Raw genomic sequence first — 6000 nt, 5'->3', positions numbered from 1 at the left:
TCCGGGGGTTGTTTTGTAATGCAGGGTCCAGTACGCCTCAGCACGTCTAATCCACAGAGGAAGAAGTCTGCTATCTCTGCCAGCAAGGGAGTTCACACTGCAGAGGCCGTGCCCCAGGCGGGGGGCTTCCCAGAACCGTGGCTGTCACACCTCTCCCTTTTCCTTCTTGCCTCTGCTTCAGAAAGGGAGACGCTGAGACAGGGGCCGAGTCCCTGCCAGGACAGGAGAACCCGATGCCCCTCTCTCGTGAGCGCTTGCTGTTCATTGAAGCAGAATAGTTTTCTGCACATCCTTCATGTTAATGGGCAATATACAAAGCAGCAGAAGGCTGTGAGAGAAGCAAAGAGAAGGAGCTCTTAGAAAGGACATATCGGGCGGTTTCTTTCCCCCCGAACACATGCAGTCCAACTCTCAGCAGGTTACAGATGCACAGAATGTCCTTCCAGGGGAAGCAGACAGACATTCATTCAGCAAATGCAAACCCAAATATTTCTGGCAACTTGCAAAGGCATTAAACTGTTCTTTGGGATGTAAAAGCCAAGAGTTAACGACTTTAAGGCCGACGTGCGGTGCCTGTGGGCATAGATGGTTTGAACTGTTCTGGACACTTAGGGCCCACCGTTTGCTTTGTCCAGGCAACTCAGGTTTAGCCACAGATTATCCCCAGTGCTTTTCATGTGCATAATCTCTCTTTTCACTCTTCACATGGGCCAAGTCCTCAGCAACCTGAGAGCAGGGCTCCAGAGAGACTCAGGGCCATTAAACAACTTCTAGTGCAGGACAGGAGGAAACGTACAATATTTTTAAGGAGACATTTTCTATGCTGGTTCTAGTCTAAGAGTGTCGTCCCGTGCACGTGGAATTGATCACCCGTTTCCCTCATACTGCCCCACAGTCTTCACCCTTCCTCCGCACACACACGTGCCACCCAGGAGGCCCGCTGGCAGATTGAGGACAGTGTCAAAGAGTTCAACACACACCTGTCAGAACATGAATCCTGTGGATCTGCCATGGGGGACAGGGCACAGGCAAGAGTCGCAGGTCACCATGGACAAGTTGTGCTGGTTAACCAAAATGAAGCAGGAAACCAGACCAACTTTGGAAAATTACTGAAATATTGAAATTCAGTTTCCCAAAGGCAATTTGCACAGAATTTCCAGGACAACGGGATCTGTGGATGTGAATGTTTTAAAAGAGAAACACATAGTAATGGAAGTGAGATGGATTTGCCTGGGTTTTATGCAGTGGTTGTGAAATGACTCAGCCACGATGGGGTTCTCCAGGACAGTAGGGGAGGTGGGGAGAGCTGGGCCTCACAAAGTCAAGTACCTCACAAAGTCCCACATTGTCAGCAGGCATTTTGCAGAGGAAACTACAGTCCTTTCTAAAGCCTCTGACTCACAAGTAGATTTCGTCACTAGCTGAACTTTGGACTTTTGAAACAAAGGCCTGGGGTACAAATCTCTGCTGTGTAAGGATGTGTACAGTTCTGTATGCAAGGAGACACTACAGTGTGGCGCACAAGTGTGTGTGCACATATGGGAGTGGGAAGTGAAGAGGCAAGTGTGTGTGGATGACAGTAGGATGTATGCACGCACATGAGTAGGTGCAAGTGTGCACACAGGACTGCGGGGGGGGGAGGGGTGACAGTACAGGGATGGCTGTGCCTGTGTATAAGGGCAGGCAATAAAAGTGAGACATGAAACAGGCATGGACAAGAATGTGGGGGGCAGAGATATCAAGGCAATAACACTGCAGGTGTGTGCATGTGTGTACGGGATGTTCATGGTTCTGGCTGGAGAGAGCTCCTGCTCCTGACCATGGCTGCAGCTCCCAAGTGTCGAGTCCTTCCTGTTGCAGTGGGGATGTTCCTAGACTTTTTTCAGGTGTATTGCAAACAACTAAACTGGCAATAAAGGACAGATTTTTGGGGAGGGAGAGGTGGGGGGTCAGCATGCAGCCAGGGACTGGAGGCATCTGCATGGGAATTTCTCTTATCAGTTTCCAGACCATGTAAAGAAAGAGTTGGAGACCCAATCCTCACGTGAAACAGCCTGGCTACAGCTGTCCAGGGCCATGCGATTTCCTTTGTTCCTGCTGAGATTTTTGCTTTGCTACGGCTCAGACTGGCCGAATATTTTCCTGGATACTCAAACACAGTTTGCCCTTTCTTGCGTTTGTCCCATTTCTCATGGTTACACCTAGGCAGCCCCCTGATAACTTCCCCTTCACAGTCACTGCTGAAAACTCACTTGCCCTGCAAAGTCCTATGGCCATGACTGTTAGCACCATGCTAGGCATCTCCTCTCTTATTTGTGCTTTCAGTCTGCAAGGTCCTCTGCCAGGATGAAAACCTGTGGCTTGCTGTTTGGACATTTACTGCTTGCAACTGCCATTTGAATGGAGGGAGTCAAGTAAATGCATCATTATCTAAGACCACCAACAACAGGAAGCTTATCTCAAGCTTCATACCAGCCAGGGGTGGTTCTATCCACACGCATGCTGATTGTTGGACGGGGAGCTAAACTTGTTCATTTTATTTTCCAGCCCCTATGAAGGCATTAAAAGGCTAGAGGCAGCAAGTGAAAAAATGATGAGCTGAATCATCCTGAAGAAAGAATTTAAACAGGAAAATGGGATAATAATTGAGAGTTGTTTATAAGAATATTTTACTAGGCGGCAAAAAGCCACAATTCTGTATTCAAAAGAGAACTTATGCTAGTTAGAAAAACAGTATAGCTTGGAGAGGAAGTGAAAATGACTACTTAAAATAAACAGCGCATAACAAATCGGGGAAAAGAAGAAGTTGACAGCAATTAATGTAAATTAAAAACTCAGAAATGTAGAAAACCAAACAAAAGAAATCAATTGCCAGTAGAGTTAAAGACTATAAAAGGTTTCTTAACTGTATCTGAAAGGAAAGGAATCCTACCAACAGCATCAGTCTGTTTCTAGATGGATGCGTAGAATTATGAACAACAATTCAGAAGTGGCAGCAGTGTCCAGTAATGATTTCTGTTCTGCATTTGAAGAAAAAATGAAAGACAATCATAACGGGAGGACAAATACTTTCTACTCCAACGGTAAGAAGGACGATGTTAAATTAGCAACCTCAAAGCTAGACATTTTCAAAAGGAGGCCAGATGTTTTGGATCCAAGAGTTTTAAAAGGGCCACTGGGCCATTAATGTAATTTATTTGAAGGCTTGGAACACCAAGGAACTTCCAAAGGGCTGGAATAAAGCTAATGCCGCGCCAGGATTTTAACGTAAACAGGATGACTCAGGTAATTGTAACCCAGTCAACCTGATGAAATAACAGAGCATCCGGTGCAGGGCGTGCTTAATAAAGATTTTAAGGGGTGTGATATAATTAATGACAACCTATGTGGGGTAATGGGAAACAGGTCTTGTTGAACTAACTTGTTATCAGTTTTTGATCAAATTATAAGGTTGGATGATAAAGGTAATACTGTTGATTTCATGAAACTTGGAACCGTATGACATCTGATTAATAAACTAGAATGACATCAGATCAACAAGGCACATATTAAATGGATTAAAACTGGGTTAAATGATGTGTTCCTAAGTATAATAAAATGCAGGAATCGTTGTGTGGCCATGTTTTCTACTGGGATCCCGCAGCAATCACTTCTTGGCCTGACACTATATAACATTTTTATGGATGACTTGGACAAAACAGGATCTCCACTGATAAATCTGGCTGAAAACAAAGGCCAGGGGAAGCTGTAAATAATGCAGAGGATGGGTCACTGGGGTAGAGGGACCCAGACTGCTGAGTAACCTGAGTGTGAACAAACACATGGGCACCTCAGTCAGAGGTCAGCCCTGCAGGAAAGACGAATGTATCTAGAGGGTGGAGGGCTCAGCAAGCGGAGACCCCGAGACACCATGGGGGTCCTGGTGGAGAGTCGGCGAAAGCTGAGTTCCCCGTGCAAGGCTGTCCAAAAGCACTGACACCATCCCCGGATGGACAAAGAGGGACGTCTGTGTAGGAGGGGGAACAAGAAGGTATGTTTGGCCTTGGTGTGACAGCTGCAGGGATACTTGTCCAGTCCTAGCACCCTCAGTTCAGGAAGATGGTGCAAAATGGGAAAGGAATCGGAGAAGAGCCAGTCAAATGATTAAAAGATTGGAAAGCTCATCTTGCAGGATCCCAGGCTATTTCAGCTTGTCAGAGAGAAGGTGAAGGAGTGGTCTGAGGGGACACAAACTGGATGACGGAGGCTCTTCACCAGGACAAGCCAGGGTGAGAACGACTGGCTGGAGAGGCAGGCCAAGCTAGACATACAGCACATGTTCCTAACAGTGAGGGGAGATAAACCTTGGAACAACTGAGCCATGGCTGTCGTGGCCTCCCCATTACCAGCAAATTTTAGCCACAGTTGGGTGTTTTTGTAAAGGACATCCTCCTGTCAACCACTGCAGCTGAACTGGGAGAGAAATTAATAAGAGAAATCCTCTGTCCTATGCTATGTGGGAGGGTCAGTCTAGAGCACCATTGAACACGGTGGACAAGTTATTGGAAAGCAGAGACAGGGAGTAAAATCCCTTCTTCTCTCACAGCCCCGCAAAAGGGAGCATGTGAGGGCCAGATGCACCGAAGCCACGCTAGAGGGCACTTGAGCTATATTCTTCCACCATGGCTAGAGGCAGGCAAGTAAGTACAGCACAGGGTTTAGCAAGGGTCCAGAAGCAGAAGGAAGCTGGGCTGGCAGCTGCTGAGGTTTCTGAACATCAGGTGAGCATAGCGATTGGCGCTTTCCATGCACACGTTCCAGCAGCCACTCCTGCCAGTTCTTAATGGGAGAGATGAGCAAGAAAAGCCCCCGAAATTTCTGCTTCGGCTGAAATCAATAGCTGCCTGGCCACCTCCCTGTGTACATCAACCACAGAAAGCAGCTGGGAGGCTCTGGGTTCAATTCAATAGCCACAGCCCCTTTCAAAACGATGGAAGTGCTCAGCTGATCCATGAGAGCAGCCCCCAGCACTGTTCTCTTCCTGGGAACCCAAACATGCCGGAGCCGCTGGCCTCCCTCCAAAGTACTTCACCGGGTAGCAGGAGCCTGGGATGGTGCAGCCTGGGCCCTACCCGACTCCCTGAGTCCTGCCGCTCAGTCACAGCACTGCAGCTTCTCGTGCGTTTGGATGAGGGAAGCTTTCATTCATATTGTTCCTGCTGCCAGCTTGGGAAGTCCAGTCCCAGGGCGGGTGCTGGGGAGTGAGGCTTTTACAGCCGCTCTCTGCACCGTGCTTTGTGCACATGCAGCAAGCCAGGCCCTGGCACTGGACTGATTTCCACCTAAGTCCGATGCTTTGCTGCCAGCCTCAAGTGTCCTAAACTGACAGCTCCTGGATAGTCCTGAGCTGCGTTTGAAGATTGTGCGATTTTGTTCAGTGCAAGGTGTGGGGCTCTCTCTTTACCTTTACGTTTCAGACTTCCTAGGGTCACGAGGTAAGTTTTCAAGCTTTTCTTTGCAATCACGAGGCCTGGAAACTTCAAGTATTTGAGAGAGAAAGCGGACGGGGGAGATTTGCATGAAACTAGAGAAGTCCAGGAGCCGAAATGCAGCTAAGCGCCAGATGCCTCAGGCTGCAGGCAGGTGGGGGAGGCGGTACCCGAGGAGCCTACGGCCGCTTCGGGACAGAGGCTGCTGGTCTGTCAGGAGCGCAAGCGGGCGCTAAGAGGCCAGGCCAGGCACAGGCCAGGCCAGGCCAGGCGAACGCCGCGCGTATCTCTTTCTCTTACTTGATCCTGTTTGCCATCTGTGCAAACAGCAGTGGGCGGGGGGGGGGGGTGCATTTGTCCCGCTCTCTGGGGTCGGAGGCCTCAAGGGCTGGCGTCCTGGAGCAGAGCGGCAAGCCAAGCCTTGGCCTGGCATCTGCTCCCCGCTCGTTAGTGGGATGTGGTGTGCGCGGGCCGCGGGCTCCAGATGTGACTGCACAGCAAATGGGAACTTAATTCCAAGCAGATGCCACCC

This window comes from Crocodylus siamensis, chromosome 13, assembly GCF_052110815.1.
Source record: "Crocodylus siamensis isolate JL-2025a chromosome 13, ASM5211081v1, whole genome shotgun sequence".
Taxonomy (NCBI): domain Eukaryota; kingdom Metazoa; phylum Chordata; order Crocodylia; family Crocodylidae; genus Crocodylus; species Crocodylus siamensis.
Note: the sequence above shows the minus strand (reverse complement) of the source record.